The sequence below is a fragment of the Xiphophorus hellerii genome, chromosome 23, assembly GCF_003331165.1.
Source record: "Xiphophorus hellerii strain 12219 chromosome 23, Xiphophorus_hellerii-4.1, whole genome shotgun sequence".
Classification (NCBI taxonomy): Eukaryota; Metazoa; Chordata; class Actinopteri; order Cyprinodontiformes; family Poeciliidae; genus Xiphophorus; species Xiphophorus hellerii.
The window spans coordinates 29,248,540-29,275,941 of record NC_045694.1 but is presented as its reverse complement, the minus strand read 5'-3'; the positions used below and the strand labels follow the sequence as shown (position 1 = coordinate 29,275,941).

Below are 27,402 nucleotides of genomic sequence, written 5' to 3'. Positions count from 1 at the left end.
AACCACAACAGCTGAAAATGGATCAAATGTTGTAACTTTGATCTCCAATCAAACTGAGTCGACTGGACTATCGGGTCTAGAAACAACCTTAAATTCAGCACATCAGCAAATGTTGGGACAGAGAAGACGTCTGCAAAGACAAAGTGCACTTTGTGTCAGATGTCACTTTTTTTCCTGCAGCTGAGGGAACAGATTGAACTTTGGGCTTTTAAAGGTCACTGACTTTCAAAGTGAAACACCAAGTTACAGGAATGATTGGTTCAGACACTCCCTGAATACTGTATCAGGTACAGCTGTTCATTGGCTTCTGAATGTAAATAGCCAATCAGTTAAACAAACGACAGCAACTCAATGCATTTAGACAGCTAGATAATAATGATGTGATTTGTTTGATTGACTGGTCAGATAGTTTAATCATTTTTAGTTATTAGGGCCATGAGCAGAAGGTTTTATATTTCCAGGCATCAGTTATGTTCACTTCATTTATATAACACCAATTCAAAGCAACATCATCTCAAATTACTTGATTTATTTTTTTTTTTTTTAATGCAGTTGATTTACAGAAACATATTGTCCATTCAGTCCAATGATAGAGGTACAACCAAAGTCACGTTCAGTTCATTATTTCTAACTCATGCAACACTAACAGAATTTCAACAGATTTTTGAAAATAAACCAAAGAAATCAGCTTATATTGAAAAGCAGTTGACGCAGACAACTGTGATCTGAAGGACTTGATTTCATGGCTCAGTGAAATCAAGTCACTGACTTGTTATTTTATTATTTATTTGTATTATTTTAAATAATAAAAGCTGAACTTTCCAATGAACACTCACAGGAATTTCAGAATTTGAACTTTTTGCATTCATTGCTTGGTTTTTCTATCATTTTCACACTCGCGCAAATTCTAATACCGACCTATGATTTTTTTTGTTTGTTTGTTTTCTGCAACAAAATTGATCGATTTACGTACTGTAACACAGTGTAGTTATGTTTTCCTTTTAATGTGCTTATTTCATTTCTTAAAGGAATATTTGTGTGACTGAATTTGTGGTCAGCTTTCATTCGAGAATATGTCGATGCTGCTGTGTGACGTATGGAGAGACTACTAGCTGCAGAAGTGAATCAGGACAAATCCAGTAGGTTTTTTGGATGTCAGGTGAGATTTAGAACAGCTGTTCTTATCCTTAAAGTGGGCAAAAGCTTTGCTAATTAGCAAAAACAAACACCAGAGGCCTTTGTGTTGAAGAAGTTTTAAAAAGTTCAAACATTTGTGCATTTGCAGAAGCAGATGGCATGTGAACAAGTGGGAAAAGTGTAACTTGTGAGCTACAGTCGTGATTTTGTCGCGTTCCTGAAAACGCTGCCTCACCGGATTGGGCCAATCTTTGTGTTTCTAAAAATAAGCCAAAGCTCTAGTATCCTTTGAATGTAAAACAAAGAATGGAGTCTACCCAACATCTACTGCCAAATATATTCAGTCTTCCATCCAAATAACTGAATTCAGCTGTCCCAATCACTGGCATTGTAACAGGTGAATAAAATCTGTCCCCTATGCTGGCAGACTGCCTCTACCAAACATTTAGGAATGAAAAGGTTACTCACAACGGCTTTGTTGCTTTATTTTGTTGGTATATTTTGGGACATTGGCATGATGGCAGACCCATGTAGAATCCACCGTTGGCCTTCTAGTTTATGGAAAACTTTATGTCTTTATGACGAATAGCGCCACCTGCAAAAAAAACAAAAGAAGGCTAGTGAAGGCTTCCACCACCACCTTCACTAGAAGGATGGTGTTCTTTCGTTACTTCAAGCTAATATACAGTACAGACCAAAGGTTTGGACACACCTTTTAATTCAATGAGTTTCCTTTATTTTTATGACTATTGACATTGTAGATTCACACTGAAGGCATCAAAACTATGAATAACACATGTGGAAATATGTACTAAACAAAAAAGTGTAAAACAACTGAAAATACCCCTTATATTCTAGTTTCTTCAAAGCAGCACCCTTTTGCTGTGATTACTGCTTTGCACACACTCTGCATTTTCTTGATGAGCTTCAAGAGGTCGTCACCTGAAATGGTTTTCACTTCATAGGTGTGCCCTGTCAGGTTAATAAGTGGGATTTCTTGCCTTATAAATAGTCATGAAAATAAAGAAAACCCATTGAATTAGAAGTTGTGTCCTGCTCTTGACACCACTTTGTTAAAAATGTAAATTCTGTTGCGACACCTCCAGGCGCTGCAACCATCTTCTGATGTCTATTTATTTCTCATTTTGTACTATTCATTTCTTTATCTTTGCATATTATGTATATACACATAACCTGCATCTTAACTTGAGTCGAGCAAATCTCAATCTCGTTGTAATCTGTTGATGACAATGACAATAAATCTTATCTTATCTAAACTTTTGGTCTGTACTCTATGTGTCAACAAGTCAGGTGACAAAAGGCTAATTCAGGAAACCTGAACCATTGATCAGATCTTAATGTGGCTCAGGTCCATTTTGTTGGATGTTCTGTGGTTCGTTTCATTGTAATTCAGATCTGAACTGTGACAATGTAAAAGTGCTTTTCCTACTTATGAAAATAAAAATCCAATGAATAAGTGAAAGTTATGGTAAATTCAGATAAAGTACATTTTAAAGCAAAGCGATGAGGCTGATGCTTTAGGCTGGACAAAACCTCCTTTATGGTTCTGTTTCTGTCCTAGTCGATCCTTCAGATATGACTTACTTCTTCCTTTTCCTTTACACAGACTCAGCACACAGAAATGCTAAACTTGATGACATCATGATGTCATCAAGTTTAGCACACAGAGGTTTACCATCTGTACTTAGATTCCTGTGAGGAAAAATTATTGTCCTGTTGTTAAAATCTTTTTGTTTATATTTTAGAGACAAAATTGAAACCAGACCCTAGATAATAACATCTCTGTCTAGAAGCAGCATTTCACTCAAGGTCTAAGATCTGCACTAAGAAGAGACAGGAATTTATTTGAACACTTAAATGTTGTGCCTTAAAATGTGTTAAAATAACACTTATTAAGTGTTACTTTAACACTTAAAATAACACTATAAACACCAAAGTGATCTCCTGAAGACTAGCGGTGGTTGATTAGCTAAACATCTGCACTTCTGATTATCTGTCAGAAAATGTGTGTAGTTCACCATATTTTGTGTTAATTGAAAGGAAATACTCCGAACTGCACAGCTGCACTGTACATGTTGATAAAAGTTAAGCTAGCATAGCTAATCTACTCTCTACTCTCTTCTAGACATTTATAATTAAAGCTTTTTACTGACCTGTGAAGTGATTCCCTTTGGACCTTGTTATCTTGCTGTCATAGCGTTTTCAATCAACATGAAAACTTTGCGTCTCTTTTTCAGACTCTTTGCTTCACTGTGTCATTTTCCTGACCACCGATATTCCTGACTCCATGCAAAGCAACAGTGCAGTGAGTCACGTGATGTCCAATCCACTACATCACTGAGCGACTCGCCATTTACGTTTTACAAAGTAATTTTAAAAATCACTAACTAACTGTTAATGCTTTGAATACAGCGTGCAGCTGCTGCTGAGTTACTGTCCGTACATGGATGCAGGAACATAAAGATAAAGAAAGGAGGAGGAAATATTGGTGGGGACTGTCCCCGTCAGGCCAAAGATGGTGGGGACATGTCCACCCCATTCCTTCAGGAAGTTACGCCTATGGCGCTCAGTGATCTAGTGGATTGGACATCACGTGACTTACTGTGCGCGCCGTGGCAGTGCGCCACATGCGCTGCTGCTTTGCATTGAGTCAGGAATATCGGTGGTCGGGGAAATGACACAATCAAGCAAGGAATCTGAGAAGGGGACGCAAAGTTTAGATATTAATTGTCAACACTGTGACAGCAAGATAACAAGGTCCAAAGGGATCACATTTCACAGGTCAGTAAAAAGCGTTAATTAAAACAATATATAAAGAAAGTGGAGAGCAGGGTAGTTATGCTAGCTTAACTTAGCATGTACTCCTGCTGTGCAGTTTGGAGTATTTTGGTTCAATTAACACAAAAATGACCCACATACATTTTCTGACAGATAATCAGAAGTGCAGGTGTTTAAGATGGCTAATCAACTGTTAGAATAATTATGCATTGTTATCATTCTTACATTAGTAATTTTACTAGTTTGTTTTTCATTCATAGGTTTAGTATTCACACCCCAGAGAGGAAGATTCTGTTCAACTGTAGACCTTGAAGCTGCAGCTGTTTCTAATCTAGGGATCCTCCTTAAAGGGCTTGTGTGTGTTAGTTACTGTGTTCTCTCTTCTTGTTACTTTAGAATAGGCCGCCTTGATTTATTACCTCCACATTCCATTTTTCGTATTAAACGACTTGTTCTAATGCAGAGAGTCAGAAAGCATGGTAGACTCCTTGGAGAAGTGGTTTGCTATGTTTTCTCCTTTTGCAAAAGACTTGATTGAACACTAAAACGTTGTTTGTGGTTGTCTTTTTATAAAGGTTTGAAAAATACCTATCATCAACCACCGTTAGTGTTCAGGTGATCACTTCCTAATGATCGCAAATGGAAATTCAGAAACATAAATCTGCAACAGACAGAATGTTCTGTTTGGTGTTTGTATGTCCTTTTTTGTGTGGTAAATGGTTTTGTGTTTTATTTTTTAGTGTTAATTCTCGATGCATTTGAACAAATTCTTTGCTCTGCGCTACCGGGGCTGTTTATTGGTTGCCATGGCAACGAATCTGCATGCGCCATTAAGCTGACTGACAGAAAAAACAATGTAACCACCAGTTTTCCATATTTTTCCCCTGGACAAATTGCATCATTTGTTCGTAGAACATGGCAATATTCAGAGCAATCATCAAATAGGATGAAATATTTCATAAAACATAAAGAGTCAAAGTTTGTTCAATTTTAAACCATATTAAGTAAAATTAAATTATGGGCCATTATAAAGAGAAATTTGCTTTGTTCTGTCTTGTTTCTAGAACTGACAGAAACCAAACTATAGATTTATTAGCAGAGGGAATATATATTTATATATTACATATCCAAACATCAGTATCTCAGCTTTAAGCCACATTTTATAGAATCCAGTGATATCGATGGTCACTCTATTCACCAACTGCCCCAACCAGACCCAAAAAAGGTTTTGTGTCTTTATTATTAGCTATATTAAAGACACATCATATCATAATTTATTTAATAAGACTGTCTGGCATTCACATGTAAGTTTTGGCTTTATTCTTAGCACTAGAAAAGAACATTTCTTCCAGTGACTGTGGGTGCATCAGCACCCTAACCCCCTTCCCCTCTCGCTCCTTGCAACACCAAGTTACACCTTTAGCCTAAACACTTCTTTTCCCGAATAGTCAAAAAAATCGGGGCACCCAGAGAAAAGCTTTGCATCCAATTCAATCATCAATCCATCTATCCAATTATCCAGTTAATAATTGTTACCGTTCGTCATCCTGAGCAGTCAAGTAGAGAGAAACAACTCCCTTTTAACAGGAAGACACTCCAGCTTAGAGAGACTGGTCATATTCTATGACCTGTTAAAAATGAAGACAACTAAGAAGACAGAAAATACAGAAACATTAGCCATTGTATGAGGCCATGTAAGGAGTGTGTGCTAAAAAGAAACGCATTAAGAATCTGAACTAGATAAGTTCCTGTTCTTTGTATCTCTAACAGTCAGTGAGTGAGACACAGAGGTCAAATTAAAAGACACCAATTAATCTAATCACTTTTTTACCCGAAGGTAGGAAAAACCGGAGCACCCGGAGAAAACCTATGTATTCAGTTTGGAGACACTCCATTTAAAGAGTGTCTCCAACAGTTAGTGAGCGAGAGACAAAGGTAAATTTAAAAGAGACCAATTAGCCAAATCACTTCTTTTTTGCTACCATTAGGGATTTTCCTCCTGAATAGTAGAGAAAATCTGGTTCCAACTTGTCTTCACCCAGACGCAAAGTTCTCTGATTACAGTCTAGTGTTGGGTTCATGTGTGAATGGGTGGAAGAAATTTGTTTTGTTTAGTTTTGGTATGTGTTTTAATGTTGCTGTCATCTTTCGATCTCTCATTGATGGACATTTTTCTAACCATGAACATTTGGTCTGGGACTTTAAAATACTCTCGATCCTTCTGGTTGTTCTTTATCTGAGAACTAAAAGATGGATTTGCTCTCTCCATCTGTCTCCAATCAGCTCTGGGTTCAAAACCTTTTGTCTCAGCCTCAGCCTCTCTCTGTGGCTGGGAGAGCTTCCTACATTTTAGCAATGTCCTGCTTCGCTTTTTTTCCTCAGCTAATATGCCTGAACTTAAATTGTTATTTCTCTCTATGTCTTCCTGCATTGGAGTTTTTGAAACATTTCTCACCAGATTATTCTCTGCCACCATCAACTTCTTTTCCAGAGATTTTATTTTGGCCTCAAGAAATCCAGACTTTTCTTTCTCTCTCATTATTTCATTATTCTTTGTGTCAATGTCGTCGATCTTTCTGGACAATTCAAACTCCAGTTTCTTCATTTCATTTTGTTGCTTTTCAACCTTTATTTTATACGCTGTGAGATGAGACATAACTTTTCTTTTGTCCGCCAACATTTTCTCAGCCTGCAGTTTTGAGTCCTTCTCTAAGTTTTTGAAAGAGCTTTCAAGCTCTTTGGCGTTATTTTTGTAGTATTTGACCTCAGACAGCAGTTGATTCCTGTGGGAATTCAATGTCTCCATCTCTTGTTGTAACTTTGGGATTTGCTGACATTCCAGGTATTTGTTTCTCTTGAGAGACACGTTTAGCTCTTTGGTGATTGAATAATTTTTCTCAGTTAGAAGCCGAATTTGTTCATGAGCTTTTTCCAAATCCTTCTGCAGTGTGTTCTCAATCAGTAATGCAGATCCATCTTTTGACCATTTTAACCAATCCAGAAGCAAAGTAACCAATTCATTTCTAGTCATTTGTTTAATTTGAGTCTTTGTTAATGAATAGGCATCTAATGGCGACATTTTGACTGTCCAACTGATCTATCAGAAAAGCTACGAAAAAATGCAAAGTTAAATCCAATATGGAAAAACCAACGTCTGTGCTGCTTGAGATCTGCAGGTTTGATTCAGATGCAGAATATTTAAGGCATCTGTCCCTTATGATGTCATAACACTTTGACATCATCAGATTCCATCAGTCGAATAATGTAATGTATGCAATGTTGCTAGGCAACAGCAAAGCCAGCTCACTTTCCAGCCTCCTGGGGGGCTATATATATATATATATATATATATATATATATATAGGCCTATACACAAACGTTTTTATTGCAGAAACAGCCAAATCTTACAAGCACATTTACTTCTTATACAGTATATTAGGGATTTTCCTCCTGAATGGTAAGGAAAACCGGAGCACCCGGAGAAAACCTATGCATCCCATTTAAAGAGTGTATCGTAGAAAGAAACACAATGTTCGGTACAACTAGGGATGCATGTTATTAATTAATGAGTTAATCAAAAGTTGATTAGATTAAAACAGAAAATTATGATATATTGTTGGCATTAACCTCTCCTGAGGGAACTTTACCCTTCTCATCTACGGTGGCATTCCCTCCAGGTTGACCGCCATTTTTTCTTTGCTCAGTTTCCCTGAGAAGAAACTTCCTGACTGCCGGTGTAAATGGTGGTATTACAGGCTTCTTTTGGCAAGGGGGCATTGACTTCAGCTGCTTTCCTTGTGTTGTGAGGTTGTCTTTAAAATCTGGGTCCAACTTGTCTTCACCCAGATGCAAAGTTCTCTGATTACAATCTAATTGTGGGTTGATGTGTGAATGGGTGGAAGAAATTTGTTTTGTTTATTGTTGGTTTCTGTTTTAACGTTGCTGTCATCTTTAGATACTTCCACATTAATATCATCATCTTTTACCTTAGCCGTTTTGCTATTTATGGATTCCTTCAAATCCTCGTGTTTTATCCTCTCATTGATGGACATTTTTCTCACCATAAACATTTGGTCTGGGACTTTAACGTACTCTTGATCATTCTGGTTGTTTTTGGTGACTGCCTTTATCTGAGAACTAAAAGATGGATTTTCTCTCTTCAGTTGTCTCCAATCAGCTCTGGGTTCAAAACTTTTTGTCACAGCCTCAGCCTCTCTCTGTGGCTGTGAGAGCTGGGAGAGGTTCCTACCCTGCTGCTTCAAGACTTTATTCACCTGGCAATCTTTTATCATCTGACATTTTAGTAATGTCCTGTTTCGCTGTTTTTCGTCAGCTAATATGCCTGAAGTTAAATTGGTCCTTGCCTTAAACTCTTGCTTATTTCGCTCTATGTCTTCCTCATTTGGAGTTTTTGAAAAATTCCTCACCAGATTATTCTCTGCCACCATCAACTTCTTTTCCAGAGATTTTATCTTGGCCTCAAGAAATCCGGACTTTTCTTTTTCTCTCATTCGTTATTCTTTATGTCAATGTCGTCGATCTTTCTGGACAATTCAAACTCCAGTTTCTTCACTTCATTTTGTTGCTTTTCAACCTTTATTTTGTACGCTGTGAGTTGAGAAATCACTTTTCTTTTTTCCGCCAACATCTTCTCAGCCTGGGAGGCTTTATATACCGGAGCACCCGGAGAAAACCCATGTATTCAGTTTGGAGACACTCCATTTAAAGAGTGTCTCCAACAGTTAGTGAGCGAGAGACAAAGGTAAATTTATATATTTATTTATATATTTATATAAATTTATATATATATATATATATACACACAGTATATATATATATATATATATATATATATATATATATATATATATATATTTATAGGCCTATACACAAAAGTTTTTATTGCAGAAACAGCCAAGTCTTACAAGCACATTTACTTCTTATACAGTATCTTAGGTGACTAGGAGTCAGTGATTACACTAATAGAAAGAAACAAAAGGGTAACAGAATGACATGAACGTTATATGTCACGTTATAACATGTCATATATTTTTTTGTTTTGTGAAACAGGTGATTATTAATAGAAAATAAAGAAAGCTAATAAACTGAATAACTGGAATTATTGTATGGGGTCTTAATCATTAAATGGATAAATGTCAAAAATCAAACAGGGAGGTTTTCAAGATGGCGGCTTGAAGGACAGTCGGGACGAGGGGCACTGGCGCTTATTTTATTTATTTCTCCAGTTTATACCCTGCAAACAGCGACAAGGCAGTCTCTCTTCGTTGGCTAAATCTGCAATGAGTATTAGTGATTATTTTTTAAGGCCGTCTGAGAACATGCTACGAAGGGAAAACACCGTGACGGAGACGACAGAGGAATCGAGCGGAGAAGCTAATGAGGCTGTTGGTGGTTTGGCTAGCGAAAAGGTTAGCGACTCTGAGAGAATGGATCCGGCTCTTCAGGAGGTGATTCGTGCGGTAACCGGAAACCTTACGAAAGTTTTCGAAGACAAATTAAGGAGCCAGCTTGATCCGATCTCGAGATGTATGCATGATTACCGTGAGCGGCTTCAAGAACACGAGAAGCGCATCACAGAGACAGAATCCCGTATCTCCACTCTGGAAGACGAAACGGCTCCTATCGTCAACAAGCTCAAGTCACTGGAGAAGCAGGTGAAAGAGCTCACGGATCATATGTGTAACACAGTAGAGAAGGGTATAGTATATATTTTAGGTAAATGGGCCAATAGGTTCGGCTATCGGAGCACGGTGGGGTGTTTAAATGACACACAAAGGCAGTTGGATGGATTTAACGAACAACTGGCTTTAGTGACATAAAACATAACATTGACAGATTTACAAGACACACAATTATAAACATAAAATGACACACAATAAAATACATACACTAATAATAATAATACTTGGCCATGTGCTAACTCTCAATTTCAAATCTGTTGGGTGCACCCTGGCAATCCGTACTCTAAAGTGTATTAGTCAACAGATGAATCAAATTACTTTCCAATTCAGATTTAACTCAACATCATTCACAGGAGAAGAATTTCCACCACAGCAGTTTATGTCTGAAATAAAAACCGGTCCAAAAGGTAATGTCCAAAATTCCAGGATAAAATAATAAGAATGAAAAATGTCAGTCAGTGGTCTCACACATAAGCAACTGTGTGTGAAGATGTGAGTGTTAACATGCCTACCACACCGCAGGGTGCAGCAGGACTCCAAATAGGAAAGACGAAATCCGGTTCTTTCTCTGTGTCCAGGTGGGAAGGCTCGCCATCAAGGTCATCGGAGGAATCCACCTCAGGAACAATCCAGCAAAATAAAAAAACCTGACCTGTCAACAGACAGGACCAGCAGAAATATAGGATTTTTATTAAGCTGTTCTAGCTTTAATCCTTTTTCAAACACAATAATAAAACAAAACATTTTACTCGAACTCATCAAAGGTTTACAATTGAATAACTCAAATAAAGGCTATTTTTAACAACAATGTGAAAAAAAAAGACAAAAACCCAAATGAAAGGTTCAGGATATGCTCACCAATCTCAATGCAAAACGTTTGGGACAACTGTATAGAGGCTCCCAGTCCGGATGCGTGGGGCACTAGATAGTGTAACAAGCATTTTTTTTTTATGTTTTAACCTCAATGATATAAGAAAGTGAAATATATTATAGTTAAATTTTACCTCTAGCTGGACGGAGAATAAGGCAAACCAACTGCCAGAAAGAGCCAACGGCTCTAACGGCTCTAACGGCTCTAACGGCAGTAACTGAAGTTCAGTCTTTATACTCAAACGTTTCCCAGCTTAGAAGTTGGATGATCAAACAGCAAATCTATTTACAAAAAGAGTTTGTTTGCAGTTCGTATATAATACAGTTCGTATATAATACAGTTTGTATATAATACGTTAACTGTCTCAATACATCCGCAGCTCAGCAGTCTCAGTACGTCGAATCTCTCCCGCAAACCAAGAGTCAAGTAAACCTCGCTGCAGCAAACAGAAAGGGGCGGGGACGGACCACTGTCAGTCTCATACCTTATATGGAAATGGGACTATTTCTTTCCGGAAATGAAGGGGGCGCTAGTGACACTATTTCCTGTACCGACCGTGTTATAATAATTATAGTAATAATAACGTATTTTATTTGACAACGCCTTTTAAATAACCCAAGAACACTTTCAACATTAAAAATACAAATTAAATAGTAAAGAAATGGCTACAAAACGTGATATGTCACGTGGTATGTCTGTCACGTGGTAAGTCACTTTTTTATTTTCAAATCTTTATTAAATCTTTATTTAAAATTATATTAGTAACAAACAATCTAGAATAAGCAACAATAAGGAAACATTATGGAGATGTATTTATCTATCCTTACACCCAATCTATCTCAAACAAAAGTAATAAAACATAAATCAAATCAATATTTTGGAGACAAATGTACATTACATTAAGAGCACATTTATCCATCCATTAATTATCATCAATTATCCCTATAGTTGGGTCATGAGGGCTGCTGACCCTGGACAGATTGCCAGTCATCCTTTTTAATAATGTGTTCTTTCAATATTATTTACATTTTTGAATGTTCCTTTTGTTGTAGCTCAGTTGATTTGCATTATTTAGTTTTCATAGAAATGGTGCCGTTTCCACACAAAGTTACATTGTGGCTGTAATTTGTTGGAGAGAGTAGAACCAATAAAGTAGTTGTAAATATATTGTAACAGCATTATTTAACAATAGGATAACCTTGTTTTAAAAATTTTAAATGCAAGCAAAGCTAATAACTTGCAATATTTTATATGTGTAAATACAATGTTTCCTACACTTTTTGAACAATGACTGGAATCAATACAAATTTTCTTTACAAACCTGACATACAGCTAAGTTTATGTTTTAACAGAATCAACTGTTGGGTTTTTTGTAATAAAGTAAGCACATACAGAAACATATTGTTCAGTTACAAAGTCATAATACAAACATAAGACTAAAGGTATCCTGAGCCGGACTTTATGAAGAGAGATGAGCCCGGCGCCGTTAGGCTGGGATGGAGACACATGATCAGGTGATTGGCTGAGCAGGTGAGATGAAGACAGTTATAGTTAGAATTTACATACTGGGTTAATTTATGTAACCATTGACTTTATTCAAAAAGGTTTTCATATAGAAAAAAGATTATTCTCTCTGGTGGTTACCAGCGCAGTGTCTACTGCCGGGGTCCAAGGGCCAAAGATTATTTCTTGTCAAATAAACTTTCTAAAACCTACTTTCTCTCTGTGTGAGTCTTTCCAGGTTGAAGCTACATTTAAAGTTTTAATTAATCTCTGGGTTTTACAACAATTGGATATTTAAGGTCTTCATTTTATGAATCGATTGCAATTGATAGAATTGATATGGAATTTATAAATGGAATAGTGGGACACCAATCAGTTTACTGGTTGAGCTGGAGTCCTTATAGCAAAAGTTTCCAATGAGACATTATGATAAACAATGATAACAGCTGAGCCAGGTCACCTGCAACCAAAAATATTCTAGTTTTCTGAATGGCACTTGTTAGAAGTTCAGACGTCCTTTGGTTTGTTTGTAAATTATATTCACAAGGTGAATAATAAGAAAAAATTGGGCAAATAAACAACAAAAGTGCACAATGGACGTACTAAGTTGGCCAAAATTGTTGACTAAATGTTTTACCGACCAAACCTCTTTTCCATCTAGTTCTTATTTAATAAGCCAGAGGCTATTATATTTTAGATTGTAACTTATTTATTTTAAGAGTACCATTCACAACATCAAAATATATTATTTGAACTTCATTTGTTTATATCTGTTTTCTTAATCTGCGATGGACTGGCGATCTGTCCAGGGTCAGCAGCCCTCATGACCCAACTATAGGGATAATTGATGATAATTAATGGATGGATAAATGTGCTCTTAATGTAATGTACATTTGTCTCCAAAATATTGATTTGATTTATGTTTTATTACTTTTGTTTGAGATAGATTGGGTGTAAGGATAGATAAATACATCTCCATAATGTTTCCTTATTGTTGCTCATTCTAGATTGTTTGTTACTAATATAATTTTAAATAAAGATTTAATAAAGATTTGAAAATAAAAAAGTGACTTACCACGTGACAGACATACCACGTGACATATCACGTTTTGTAGCCATTTCTTTACTATTTAATTTGTATTTTTAATGTTGAAAGTGTTCTTGGGTTATTTAAAAGGCGTTGTCAAATAAAATACGTTATTATTACTATAATTATTATAACACGGTCGGTACAAGAAATAGTGTCACTAGCGCCCCCTTCATTTCCGGAAAGAAATAGTCCCATTTCCATATAAGGTATGAGACTGACAGTGGTCCGTCCCCGCCCCTTTCTGTTTGCTGCAGCGAGGTTTACTTGACTCTTGGTTTGCGGGAGAGATTCGACGTACTGAGACTGCTGAGCTGCGGATGTATTGAGACAGTTAACGTATTATATACAAACTGTATTATATACGAACTGTATTATATACGAACTGCAAACAAACTCTTTTTGTAAATAGATTTGCTGTTTGATCATCCAACTTCTAAGCTGGGAAACGTTTGAGTATAAAGACTGAACTTCAGTTACTGCCGTTAGAGCCGTTAGAGCCGTTGGCTCTTTCTGGCAGTTGGTTTGCCTTATTCTCCGTCCAGCTAGAGGTAAAATTTAACTATAATATATTTCACTTTCTTATATCATTGAGGTTAAAACATAAAAAAAAAATGCTTGTTACACTATCTAGTGCCCCACGCATCCGGACTGGGAGCCTCTATACAGTTGTCCCAAACGTTTTGCATTGAGATTGGTGAGCATATCCTGAACCTTTCATTTGGGTTTTTGTCTTTTTTTTTCACATTGTTGTTAAAAATAGCCTTTATTTGAGTTATTCAATTGTAAACCTTTGATGAGTTCGAGTAAAATGTTTTGTTTTATTATTGTGTTTGAAAAAGGATTAAAGCTAGAACAGCTTAATAAAAATCCTATATTTCTGCTGGTCCTGTCTGTTGACAGGTCAGGTTTTTTTATTTTGCTGGATTGTTCCTGAGGTGGATTCCTCCGATGACCTTGATGGCGAGCCTTCCCACCTGGACACAGAGAAAGAACCGGATTTCGTCTTTCCTATTTGGAGTCCTGCTGCACCCTGCGGTGTGGTAGGCATGTTAACACTCACATCTTCACACACAGTTGCTTATGTGTGAGACCACTGACTGACATTTTTCATTCTTATTATTTTATCCTGGAATTTTGGACATTACCTTTTGGACCGGTTTTTATTTCAGACATAAACTGCTGTGGTGGAAATTCTTCTCCTGTGAATGATGTTGAGTTAAATCTGAATTGGAAAGTAATTTGATTCATCTGTTGACTAATACACTTTAGAGTACGGATTGCCAGGGTGCACCCAACAGATTTGAAATTGAGAGTTAGCACATGGCCAAGTATTATTATTATTAGTGTATGTATTTTATTGTGTGTCATTTTATGTTTATAATTGTGTGTCTTGTAAATCTGTCAATGTTATGTTTTATGTCACTAAAGCCAGTTGTTCGTTAAATCCATCCAACTGCCTTTGTGTGTCATTTAAACACCCCACCGTGCTCCGATAGCCGAACCTATTGGCCCATTTACCTAAAATATATACTATACCCTTCTCTACTGTGTTACACATATGATCCGTGAGCTCTTTCACCTGCTTCTCCAGTGACTTGAGCTTGTTGACGATAGGAGCCGTTTCGTCTTCCAGAGTGGAGATACGGGATTCTGTCTCTGTGATGCGCTTCTCGTGTTCTTGAAGCCGCTCACGGTAATCATGCATACATCTCGAGATCGGATCAAGCTGGCTCCTTAATTTGTCTTCGAAAACTTTCGTAAGGTTTCCGGTTACCGCACGAATCACCTCCTGAAGAGCCGGATCCATTCTCTCAGAGTCGCTAACCTTTTCGCTAGCCAAACCACCAACAGCCTCATTAGCTTCTCCGCTCGATTCCTCTGTCGTCTCCGTCACGGTGTTTTCCCTTCGTAGCATGTTCTCAGACGGCCTTAAAAAATAATCACTAATACTCATTGCAGATTTAGCCAACGAAGAGAGACTGCCTTGTCGCTGTTTGCAGGGTATAAACTGGAGAAATAAATAAAATAAGCGCCAGTGCCCCTCGTCCCGACTGTCCTTCAAGCCGCCATCTTGAAAACCTCCCTGTTTGATTTTTGACATTTATCCATTTAATGATTAAGACCCCATACAATAATTCCAGTTATTCAGTTTATTAGCTTTCTTTATTTTCTATTAATAATCACCTGTTTCACAAAACAAAAAAATATATGACATGTTATAACGTGACATATAACGTTCATGTCATTCTGTTACCCTTTTGTTTCTTTCTATTAGTGTAATCACTGACTCCTAGTCACCTAAGATACTGTATAAGAAGTAAATGTGCTTGTAAGACTTGGCTGTTTCTGCAATAAAAACTTTTGTGTATAGGCCTATAAATATATATATATATATATATATATATATATATATATATATATATATATATATATATATATATATATATACTGTGTGTATATATATATATATATATAAATTTATATAAATATATAAATAAATATATAAATTTACCTTTGTCTCTCGCTCACTAACTGTTGGAGACACTCTTTAAATGGAGTGTCTCCAAACTGAATACATGGGTTTTCTCCGGGTGCTCCGGTATATAAAGCCTCCCAGGCTGAGAAGATGTTGGCGGAAAAAAGAAAAGTGATTTCTCAACTCACAGCGTACAAAATAAAGGTTGAAAAGCAACAAAATGAAGTGAAGAAACTGGAGTTTGAATTGTCCAGAAAGATCGACGACATTGACATAAAGAATAACGAATGAGAGAAAAAGAAAAGTCCGGATTTCTTGAGGCCAAGATAAAATCTCTGGAAAAGAAGTTGATGGTGGCAGAGAATAATCTGGTGAGGAATTTTTCAAAAACTCCAAATGAGGAAGACATAGAGCGAAATAAGCAAGAGTTTAAGGCAAGGACCAATTTAACTTCAGGCATATTAGCTGACGAAAAACAGCGAAACAGGACATTACTAAAATGTCAGATGATAAAAGATTGCCAGGTGAATAAAGTCTTGAAGCAGCAGGGTAGGAACCTCTCCCAGCTCTCACAGCCACAGAGAGAGGCTGAGGCTGTGACAAAAAGTTTTGAACCCAGAGCTGATTGGAGACAACTGAAGAGAGAAAATCCATCTTTTAGTTCTCAGATAAAGGCAGTCACCAAAAACAACCAGAATGATCAAGAGTACGTTAAAGTCCCAGACCAAATGTTTATGGTGAGAAAAATGTCCATCAATGAGAGGATAAAACACGAGGATTTGAAGGAATCCATAAATAGCAAAACGGCTAAGGTAAAAGATGATGATATTAATGTGGAAGTATCTAAAGATGACAGCAACGTTAAAACAGAAACCAACAATAAACAAAACAAATTTCTTCCACCCATTCACACATCAACCCACAATTAGATTGTAATCAGAGAACTTTGCATCTGGGTGAAGACAAGTTGGACCCAGATTTTAAAGACAACCTCACAACACAAGGAAAGCAGCTGAAGTCAATGCCCCCTTGCCAAAAGAAGCCTGTAATACCACCATTTACACCGGCAGTCAGGAAGTTTCTTCTCAGGGAAACTGAGCAAAGAAAAAATGGCGGTCAACCTGGAGGGAATGCCACCGTAGATGAGAAGAGTAAAGTTCCCTCAGGAGAGGTTAATGCCAACAATATATCATAATTTTCTGTTTTAATCTAATCAACTTTTGATTAACTCATTAATTAATAACATGCATCCCTAGTTGTACCGAACATTGTGTTTCTTTCTACGATACACTCTTTAAATGGGATGCATAGGTTTTCTCCGGGTGCTCCGGTTTTCCTTACCATTCAGGAGGAAAATCCCTAATATACTGTATAAGAAGTAAATGTGCTTGTAAGATTTGGCTGTTTCTGCAATAAAAACGTTTGTGTATAGGCCTATATATATATATATATATATATATATATATATATATATATATATATATATATATATATATATATATATAGCCCCCCAGGAGGCTGGAAAGTGAGCTGGCTTTGCTGTTGCCTAGCAACATTGCATACATTAGATTATTCGACTGATGGAATCTGATGATGTCAAAGTGTTATGACATCATAAGGGACAGATGCCTTAAATATTCTGCATCTGAATCAAACCTGCAGATCTCAAGCAGCACAGACGTTGGTTTTTCCATATTGGATTTAACTTTGCATTTTTTCGTAGCTCTTCTGATAGATCAGTTGGACAGTCAAAATGTCGCCATTAGATGCCTATTCATTAACAAAGACTCAAATTAAACAAATGACTAGAAATGAATTGGTTACTTTGCTTCTGGATTGGTTAAAATGGTCAAAAGATGGATCTGCATTACTGATTGAGAACACACTGCAGAAGGATTTGGAAAAAGCTCATGAACAAATTCGGCTTCTAACTGAGAAAAATTATTCAATCACCAAAGAGCTAAACGTGTCTCTCAAGAGAAACAAATACCTGGAATGTCAGCAAATCCCAAAGTTACAACAAGAGATGGAGACATTGAATTCCCACAGGAATCAACTGCTGTCTGAGGTCAAATACCACAAAAATAACGCCAAAGAGCTTGAAAGCTCTTTCAAAAACTTAGAGAAGGACTCAAAACTGCAGGCTGAGAAAATGTTGGCGGACAAAAGAAAAGTTATGTCTCATCTCACAGCGTATAAAATAAAGGTTGAAAAGCAACAAAATGAAATGAAGAAACTGGAGGTTGAATTGTCCAGAAAGATTGACGACATTGACACAAAGAATAACGAAATTATGAGAGAAAAAGAAAAGTCTGGATTTCTTGAGGCCAAAATAAAATCTCTGGAAAAGAAGTTGATGGTGGCAGAGAATAATCTGGTGAGAAATGTTTCAAAAACTCCAATGCAGGAAGACATAGAGAGAAATAACAATTTAAGTTCAGGCATATTAGCTGAGGAAAAAAAGCGAAGCAGGACATTACTAAAATGTAGGAACCTCTCCCAGCTCTCACAGCCACAGAGAGAGGCTGAGGCTGAGAAAAAAACATTTGAACCCAGAGCTGATTGGAGACAGATGGAGAGAGCAAATACATCTTTTAGTTCGCAGATAAAGAACAACCAGAAGGATCGAGAGTATTTTAAAGTCCCAGACCAAATGTTCATGGTTAGAAAAATGTCCATCAATGAGAGATCGAAAGATGACAGCAACATTAAAACACATACCAAAACTAAACAAAACAAATTTCTTCCACCCATTCACACATGAACCCAACACTAGACTGTAATCAGAGAACTTTGCGTCTGGGTGAAGACAAGTTGGAACCAGATTTTCTCTACCATTCAGGAGGAAAATCCCTAATGGTAGCAAAAAAGAAGTGATTTGGCTAATTGGTCTCTTTTAAATTTACCTTTGTCTCTCGCTCACTAACTGTTGGAGACACTCTTTAAATGGAGTGTCTCCAAACTGAATACATAGGTTTTCTCCGGGTGCTCCGGTTTTTCCTACCTTCAGGTAAAAAAGTGATTAGATTAATTGGTGTCTTTTAATTTGACCTCTGTGTCTCACTCACTGACTGTTAGAGATACAAAGAATAGGAACTTATCTAGTTCAGATTCTTAATGCGTTTCTTTTTAGCACACACTCCTTACATGGCCTCATACAATGGCTAATGTTTCTGTATTTTCTGTCTTCTTAGTTGTCTTCATTTTTAACAGGTCATAGAATATGACCAGTCTCTCTAAGCTGGAGTGTCTTCCTGTTAAAAGGGAGTTGTTTCTCTCTACTTGACTGCTCAGGATGACGAACGGTAACAATTATTAACTGGATAATTGGATAGATGGATTGATGATTGAATTGGATGCAAAGCTTTTCTCTGGGTGCCCCGATTTTTTTGACTATTCGGGAAAAGAAGTGTTTAGGCTAAAGGTGTAACTTGGTGTTGCAAGGAGCGAGAGGGGAAAGGGGTTAGGGTGCTGATGCACCCACAGTCACTGGAAGAAATGTTCTTTTCTAGTGCTAAGAATAAAGCCAAAACTTACATGTGAATGCCAGACAGTCTTATTAAATAAATTATGATATGATGTGTCTTTAATATAGCTAATAATAAAGACACAAAACCTTTTTTGGGTCTGGTTGGGGCAGTTGGTGAATAGAGTGACCATCGATATCACTGGATTCTATAAAATGTGGCTTAAAGCTGAGATACTGATGTTTGGATATGTAATATATAAATATATATTCCCTCTGCTAATAAATCTATAGTTTGGTTTCTGTCAGTTCTAGAAACAAGACAGAACAAAGCAAATTTCTCTTTATAATGGCCCATAATTTAATTTTACTTAATATGGTTTAAAATTGAACAAACTTTGGCTCTTTATGTTTTATGAAATATTTCATCCTATTTGATGATTGCTCTGAATATTGCCATGTTCTACGAACAAATGATGCAATTTGTCCAGGGGAAAAATATGGAAAACTGGTGGTTACATTGTTTTTTCTGACAGTCAGCTTAATGGCGCATGCAGATTCGTTGCCATGGCAACCAATAAACAGCCCCGGTAGCGCAGAGCAAAGAATTTGTTCAAATGCATCGAGAATTAACACTAAAAAATAAAACACAAAACCATTTACCACACAAAAAAGGACATACAAACACCAAACAGAACATTCTGTCTGTTGCAGATTTATGTTTCTGAATTTCCATTTGCGATCATTAGGAAGTGATCACCTGAACACTAACGGTGGTTGATGATAGGTATTTTTCAAACCTTTATAAAAAGACAACCACAAACAACGTTTTAGTGTTCAATCAAGTCTTTTGCAAAAGGAGAAAACATAGCAAACCACTTCTCCAAGGAGTCTACCATGCTTTCTGACTCTCTGCATTAGAACAAGTCGTTTAATACAAAAAATGGAATGTGGAGGTAATAAATCAAGGCGGCCTATTCTAAAGTAACAAGAAGAGAGAACACAGTAACTAACACACACAAGCCCTTTAAGGAGGATCCCTAGATTAGAAACAGCTGCAGCTTCAAGGTCTACAGTTGAACAGAATCTTCCTCTCTGGGGTGTGAATACTAAACCTATGAATGAAAAACAAACTAGTAAAATTACTAATGTAAGAATGATAACAATGCATAATTATTCTAACAGTTGATTAGCCATCTTAAACACCTGCACTTCTGATTATCTGTCAGAAAATGTATGTGGGTCATTTTTGTGTTAATTGAACCAAAATACTCCAAACTGCACAGCAGGAGTACATGCTAAGTTAAGCTAGCATAACTACCCTGCTCTCCACTTTCTTTATATATTGTTTTAATTAACGCTTTTTACTGACCTGTGAAATGTGATCCCTTTGGACCTTGTTATCTTGCTATCATAGTGTTGACAATTAATATCTAAACTTTGCGTCCCCTTCTCAGATTCCTTGCTTGATTGTGTCATTTCCCCGACCACCGATATTCCTGACTCAATGCAAAGCAGCAGCGCATGTGGCGCACTGCCACGGCGCGCACAGTAAGTCACGTGATGTCCAATCCACTAGATCACTGAGCGCCATAGGCGTAACTTCCTGAAGGAATGGGGTGGACATGTCCCCACCATCTTTGGCCTGACGGGGACAGTCCCCACCAATATTGATCAAGGATTCTCCAAACCACTAGATTGAAGTATGCCTATTACATTTTCAATTTATTTATTTTTCTTTTAAGATTTTGCTCAAAATTTGCATGACAGCTACATGGACACACAATCACCTAAATACTCTGTTTTTTGGTCAATTAAAATCAGTTTATATGGTTCATCAAGCAGTTGATCACAACCACTATTTCTTATCCATGTGAGAATGTTTTCTGTGTGACCATGGTGGTAACGAAGAATAAAGCTGTGTCATACAAGAGGCTGGTAAACACTAAAAGAACCCGCTTTTAAAAACTTAACAGGGTAAATAGTTTTTAATCCACATCAGGGTTTTCTCTAAAGGTCCAAACTTTCTCTAAGAGTCGGCCCCTAAATGGAGGTGAGGTAACTTGGATGGGCTGCAAACAATAAATCAAAGACAAACAACCATTACCATCACCTCACAACCCAGCGCAAGTAGATAACCTTAAATCTCAACTCATTACTTCTTATCTCAACAGTTGACCTGGTGGTTGAGCAGCAAACCTCCAGCACAGAATCTGTGGAAAGAATCATTATTTTCACAATTAGGTTTATCGATGCCAACATGCATTTCTGTACATGTCTGCCTTCTGTTTTTTCTCAGCTCATTTTGGACTGAATTAGGAACCAATAAGATAACACAAAGATGGGGGGCTTGTGTGTTCAGTGTCCTTATCGGTTTGTTTGTGGGGGTGAATGCGCGAAAGCAAAAGTTCTGTTTTTAGCTGGCAAAGGGAAACGGAAAAGGACAAATGGGGTTTTACATGCACACACAAACATAGACTGCACCCAGGAGAAGGGTTTTGGACTAAAAGCAGATAGAGGAATATGAAGGAATAAGGAGGATGGGAACGCCCGGTCATCTTCCCGTTCAGGAAGGAGATGGATGTGTTTTGGTGCTTAATGTGTGTATTAACCCCAGAACAAAAGGAAAAGGAAACAAATGCACCCAGTGCAACACTTTCATTGGCTGAGAGGTTGCCAGGCGACGGTGCATTTTAGTTTAAAAACAAGCAGAGAATGTTTCGTAAGTGAGCAGAGTTTTCAAGTGGTGATTTGCTCCAAGCAGAGACAAGTTCTGAGCACGAGGAAAAGTTTTGAGTTCAATCATTACAAGTTTTGAGAAGAAAGACATGAAGTCCTGCTTTCAGACCAAAAATGTGTGCTCTCAAATTATGGCAGAAAAATTCCCCGATGCACGCTTTGGCATTATGTTTCCAACCTCACAATCCACTGAGGACAACATCCTTCTTTCTATCAGCAGCTTTGATTAACAAGCGCATTCAAAGTCCACTTTATTAATATAATAAAACTCTCTACATTAACCTTCACTCTCTGCTTCCATTTTGTGTTCAGGTAATTGAAAAGCAAACATGGTTGTAAAGAGAAACTACCCGGCCTGTCGCGATGCTTCCTGGTTGTCCTCCAGCATGGTGTGCTGCATTCAAGACAACTCTGAAACAAGATAAATCAGACGGTACGTTCAAATGACTTTGGACGGATAATTCAATTGTGAAGAAGGCAGAGGGAGATAAATATCACAAGGAATGACAGTGCTGACCATCTTTGCTACTCTTAGAAATTATGTTTACCTGAAAATAGGCAGCGAACAATAACTAATGCCTTTTTTTATCTACTGCCATTATAGAAATGTTGAGTCATCAACATTAATTCAACTTTGGCAGTAAATGGGTTTTTTGTTTTTTTTTGCTTCTTAACTGTTTTTTTTCTGTCATTATTATCCTTAAAAGTTTTGTGTTTGAAAAAAGTAAAGTGTTCACTCCCTGCTCTAAATCTGTAAATTCAAGTGTTCAGATCAGTTCTATGTCCACAGGTCTATAAAACCCATGTTCTAGGCACCCAAAATCACTTCTACAAACATTTGTCTCAAAGGATGAGACAAATCATGTGGTCATAGGACATCGGTGCAATAATTTAAGTTCACTACTAAATCTTTCAGCCAATGTTACTGGTAATATGACAAAGTGGTGATTAGGAAGTGGTAGATAATGTATAATCAAAAACGGGGTTATGGATGAGTATGGACCATTATTGTTTCAACATCACCAGTGGATAAAGCGAGAAACAAAAGCAAAACAGGAATGAGAAACTTTAGCATGGAATACCTTTACTGTCCTGCACAGATTTCTGGCATAAACTTGATCAAAAACATTTGGAGTGAATTAGAGAGAAGAGTGCAAACCAGGCCTTGTCATCCACCATCAGTGTCTGACCTCAGAGATGAGACAAATGGTCAAAACTTCCCAATGCAGAAGCAGTGAGAGAGTCAAAAACCCAGAGGAGCCTGAATCAGACTGGGGAACATAAGATGTGCGCACACTGATATCATGCGATAAGCCATTTATCATTATTTCATAAGAAATGTATAATGACTACATTTATTCCCATTGTCTGAATTTTTTTCATCTTGTTTTCAGATTAGCACTATGCCACACAACACCTGATTTACAAATAGAAGTGCATTTTTGGTCAAAATTACTTAATCTATTATTTTAGGAAGGTGACAATATTTTAGATTCATGCTTGTTTTGAAAAACTAAATTTTTAGTCTAGAATGATACAGTATTGTTCCCTCAATATAAAAAATATTCATGTCAACAGCAAATGGAAAAACCCAGTAGTACAAGAAAGATGAATAATGATGATAAAATAAAACATAGATCCACATTTCCAGATACTAACACTTAGTTAACTATTCCACTGTTTTGGCAAACAGGGATGAGACACTTTTAAATTATGTATTTTTTATAATTTACCCCTGGTGGAACATTGCATACAATGAAACACAATGAACCTGAATGTGTCTGTCATAGAGTCGGTCTATTGGATCTGAGACAAACAAAGAAGGGTCTTATAGATAGATGGTATCTATCTATACCTATATACAACATACAACAGAGTATGTTGTAACATACTCTGTGGATCCATTTTCTTTGGTTTCCTGAACAAAATCCTGCCTAAGATCAGTAGCTGTTAGCGAGCAGTAGCAGACTGCTGGTGGATGTTAAGTGTAACGTCGCTGTTTCTCCCCACATCCAGTGGGTGGCGCAGGAACCAGTGTCAGCAAACGACTAGTTTCTTTGGAACCAGTTTCAGCAAGGTGAGAAGTTTTACCAGAACAACCAGAGGGATTAAAAAATCCATCCTGGTATCCAGTACCTCAGTGTTCCTGTTTGGTACATTTTCTGGAAAACTGTACCTACCCTTTTACCGAAGTTTCAGAGAGTTGAAGTTGGTCCCCGGCTTTCCTGGTTCTTCGTCTCCTTCTGCTCCTCATTCTCCTGTTTAGCCAACCTTTTCCTTAGCCAAGCATTTTCATACTTTATAGCCATGTTTGGTTGGCTAAGGGACTTAATTTCTTCAGTCTCTCTCCTACTGGCTTAGGAGATCCTCCAATTCCTCTGAAAGATTCTCCAGCTCTTCAGATTGCTTCTCCATACACAGCTCTGCCTTTCTCAAGGTCATCTGAAGCTTCTGGAGTCTTCGTTTCAGACTGTCGGGCCATTTCCAGGCAACGCACTTCAGCTCTCATGTCCTCGTGTTTAAGCTCTGTCTTATTTTGCTCTACACGAAGAGACAGGGGCTGTGCATGGAGTGCGTCATTTTCACTCACAAGCATGTCATATTTTGCTTGCAGGTCTTGTTGCCTGGAGCTCCTGCCAGTTTTGGAGCACTCGATTGTCCTATGGAGATTTTCAACTATCTGGTGCAGTTCTTTGTTTTCCTTCTTCAATTTTTCACGCGTTGTGTCAAGAGAAGTTCTGTCTGTCAGAAGGCTAGCCAGATCATCAGGCATACATTGATTACAACTACTGTCAGTCATTTTTTCAATTCAACCAACCGTTTTTCAGAAATGCCAGAATAAAATAACTGTACTTATCTTTACTACTTTGGTTCTTCAGTCAACCTGAAATGTAAGCTGTGTCCGAATTCAGGGTCGACATCAGGGGTGCCCAAAGTGGGTCCTGGAGGGCCGGCATCCTGCATGTTTTAGTTTTCTCCCTGGTTTAACGTGCCTGGATCCAATGATGGCTCATTAGAAGGCCTAAGAAGAACACTGACATGCTAAAAAGGTTTTTGGTACTACCAGGGAGAGAACTAAAATCCTGGAGGTCCAGGATGCCGGCCCTCCAGGACCGACTTTGGACACCCCTGGTCTACATCCTTTGAAGGATGGATCTGCAGGCCGATTACGTCATAGCGTGGCGACAAGACCTGTCCAAATTCAAAGACACCTACAAATGCGTCCTTCTTTTCCCCAGATTTGAAAGGATGGGTCCGGTGTGTCCTTCACGAACCACAATACCCCACAATTCATTGCGGGTCTAAAGCGAGCGTTCAGGCAAAGCTTTAATGGCGGAGAAGAGCGCCAAATTATTACACTTTAAGTGACACAACATGATTACAATGTTTTTAGGCGATAATGTAGTGGTGAAAGTCTCCGATATCTGCTCGGTTCATCAATACATCACCTAATTGCAATATTGCTCCAACGGTTTTGGACATTTCTGCTCCCGCTGCATTAACAGCCAGCTCCCTTCACCAGCTGTCAGCTGGCCAGGCGCTCCAGGTTCGGTATACCGGGACAGAACAAACCCCATAGCTTTAATTGTTTAAAGCTATGGTGTAACCCCCATAGTTTATGGGGGTTACACACGTTTGAACATTTTAGAATCAAACTAACAGATTTCCTTTCTTTTTTTTCTTTACTATGGAACAGCTAAAAAAACAAACTGGCTCCGCTGTTTTTTTCTCTCTGCTTTACACTGTCAAGGTTGCTAGGGAACATAAGTTACGCTAAGGTGGGGGAGGGGATACTGGCTGGGGGCCAGACCTGTCCGAATTCACAACTTTTCTCTTCTGGTCTTTGTTTATTCACGGCCAGTAAGAAGGAAACAAACTCACCCAGTACAACACTTTCATTCTACTGTATTGGTTGAGAGGTTGCCAGGCGACAGTGCATTTTTGTTCCATAAACAAGCAGAGAATGTTTCTTAAGTGAGCAGAGAGTTTTCAAGTGGCGATTTGCTCCAAGCAGAGACAAGTTATGAGCACGAGGAAAGGTTTTGAGTTCAATCATTACAAGTTTTGAGAAGAAAGACATAAAGTCCTGCTTTCAGACTGAAAATGTGTGATTTTGGATTATGGCAGAAAAATTCCCCCATAAGCGTGGAGGAGACAAATATCACGCAGACAGAGACGATATCGTGGAAATATAGACTGAATGAGTTGGATTCCCACATCGGTGACTCTTAACGACCTGAGCGCAGAAAAATGAGGAGCAGATTTAAAGCCATTTAAAACCTTCACTGTGCTGAAAGTGATGTGAGAGCATACTGTTAACTTAACCAGGCAGGAGGATTCTCATGAGAATCTCTACATCGCCGTCATGACAGATTTAATTTTTCCAGCTTTGAGAAGTTTCTTTGTGAACTTAGTGAGTCGCTGTAGCTTAGGAGGGCGTGGGCCCTACTTAATCATGGTTATACAGGTGCACATTAACATGCACATAAATATCTATATATATCTATAGATCGGATCGGTTGGCGCGTGGAACCGATCCCATCCACCAACCTTACCTACCTACAAAGTCACAAACATCGACTGTCCACTTTTGTTCTGCCATGAGAGAGGTTCTGATGGACAGTCCCGCCCACCAAGTTATAAGATAATAGATTTATGGATATAAGAAGTTTTGTTCATCTTCTTTTTTTGGGACGTTGAAGCTGAAATCCAAGTTTTAGTGTGAAAAATTACATCTACTGTACTACTGCTTCTACTATGAGTGACCAAGGTATAAGGATAACTTCTAATAAAAGTGTATTAGTACAAAACTGTATTCAGCCTTAATCAAGTCTGCTGAAGTTATATTTATCACAATGTTTAATTGTTTAAAGCAATGCTTTTTATTTTTGTCAAATTGCTGCAAATATTCCTGCTGTGCCAAATCTCAACTGCTTGATGTTTTGCATACGCTTCTGATGATTTGTGTTTTACATCAAACAACAATTTGCAAGATGTAAATGGCCATGATGCATCCATCAAGAACCTGGCGAACTGTGACTAGAAGCCCTAAAACTTTACGACGTAAAGCGAGTAGATTTGAAAACGAGAACCGTCTAATTTATTATAAATGTTTTGAGGCAGTCAAATCGACATATTATAAATGCAGTTATGGACTTGCCAAGGCAAAACAGGGAGCAGCGAAGGCTGCTGAGCGACTGTGTACACTCTGTGAGTGACAAGGCTGCAGCGCGGCACTTCAGGAGTTCTGAAAACCGACAGAAGAAAGTAAAAAGGGTAAACACTTTGTTTCCTCTTGGGTTTTGCTGAATGCTAACTACATTAGCGTTACTCGTTGGACCATAACGGCCATAAAGTGAGCACAAAGGAGTTTTTATTAAAGATTGAAGCACATTATCATTTTAGCTAACACTATGTTGTGTTTCTGTGGCTGTTTAACACCATAACAGGCTGTTTATCTTCCACAGATATAGAGACATATGTTTAACATCTAACTAAATAGACAGCCTGATGTTCATCAAATTTTCTCTCATTTTTCAATTTTTCTTGGTTACAGGTAAACTTGTGTTTTTTTTATTAACCTATAGATAATCTAACTCGAGAAGTTGCCACTTGTAT

The 27,402-nt window shown here is 37.7% G+C and overlaps 2 long non-coding RNA genes across 2 annotated transcripts; one reads left to right on the top strand and one right to left on the bottom strand.

Moving 5' to 3' along the window:
- Positions 1 to 9,742: 9,742 nt before the first annotated feature.
- On the bottom strand, positions 9,743 to 10,703 carry LOC116714732 (uncharacterized). Its single transcript, XR_004338116.1, has 2 exons — positions 10,497 to 10,703; positions 9,743 to 10,290 (listed from the first exon to the last, which is right to left on the bottom strand). It is a non-coding gene; the product is annotated as an uncharacterized LOC116714732 (long non-coding RNA).
- Positions 10,704 to 13,382: 2,679 nt separating this feature from the next.
- LOC116714726 (uncharacterized) lies at positions 13,383 to 14,550 on the top strand. Its single transcript, XR_004338114.1, has 2 exons — positions 13,383 to 13,796; positions 14,003 to 14,550. It is a non-coding gene; the product is annotated as an uncharacterized LOC116714726 (long non-coding RNA).
- The last annotated feature ends 12,852 nt before the right edge of the window (positions 14,551 to 27,402 follow it).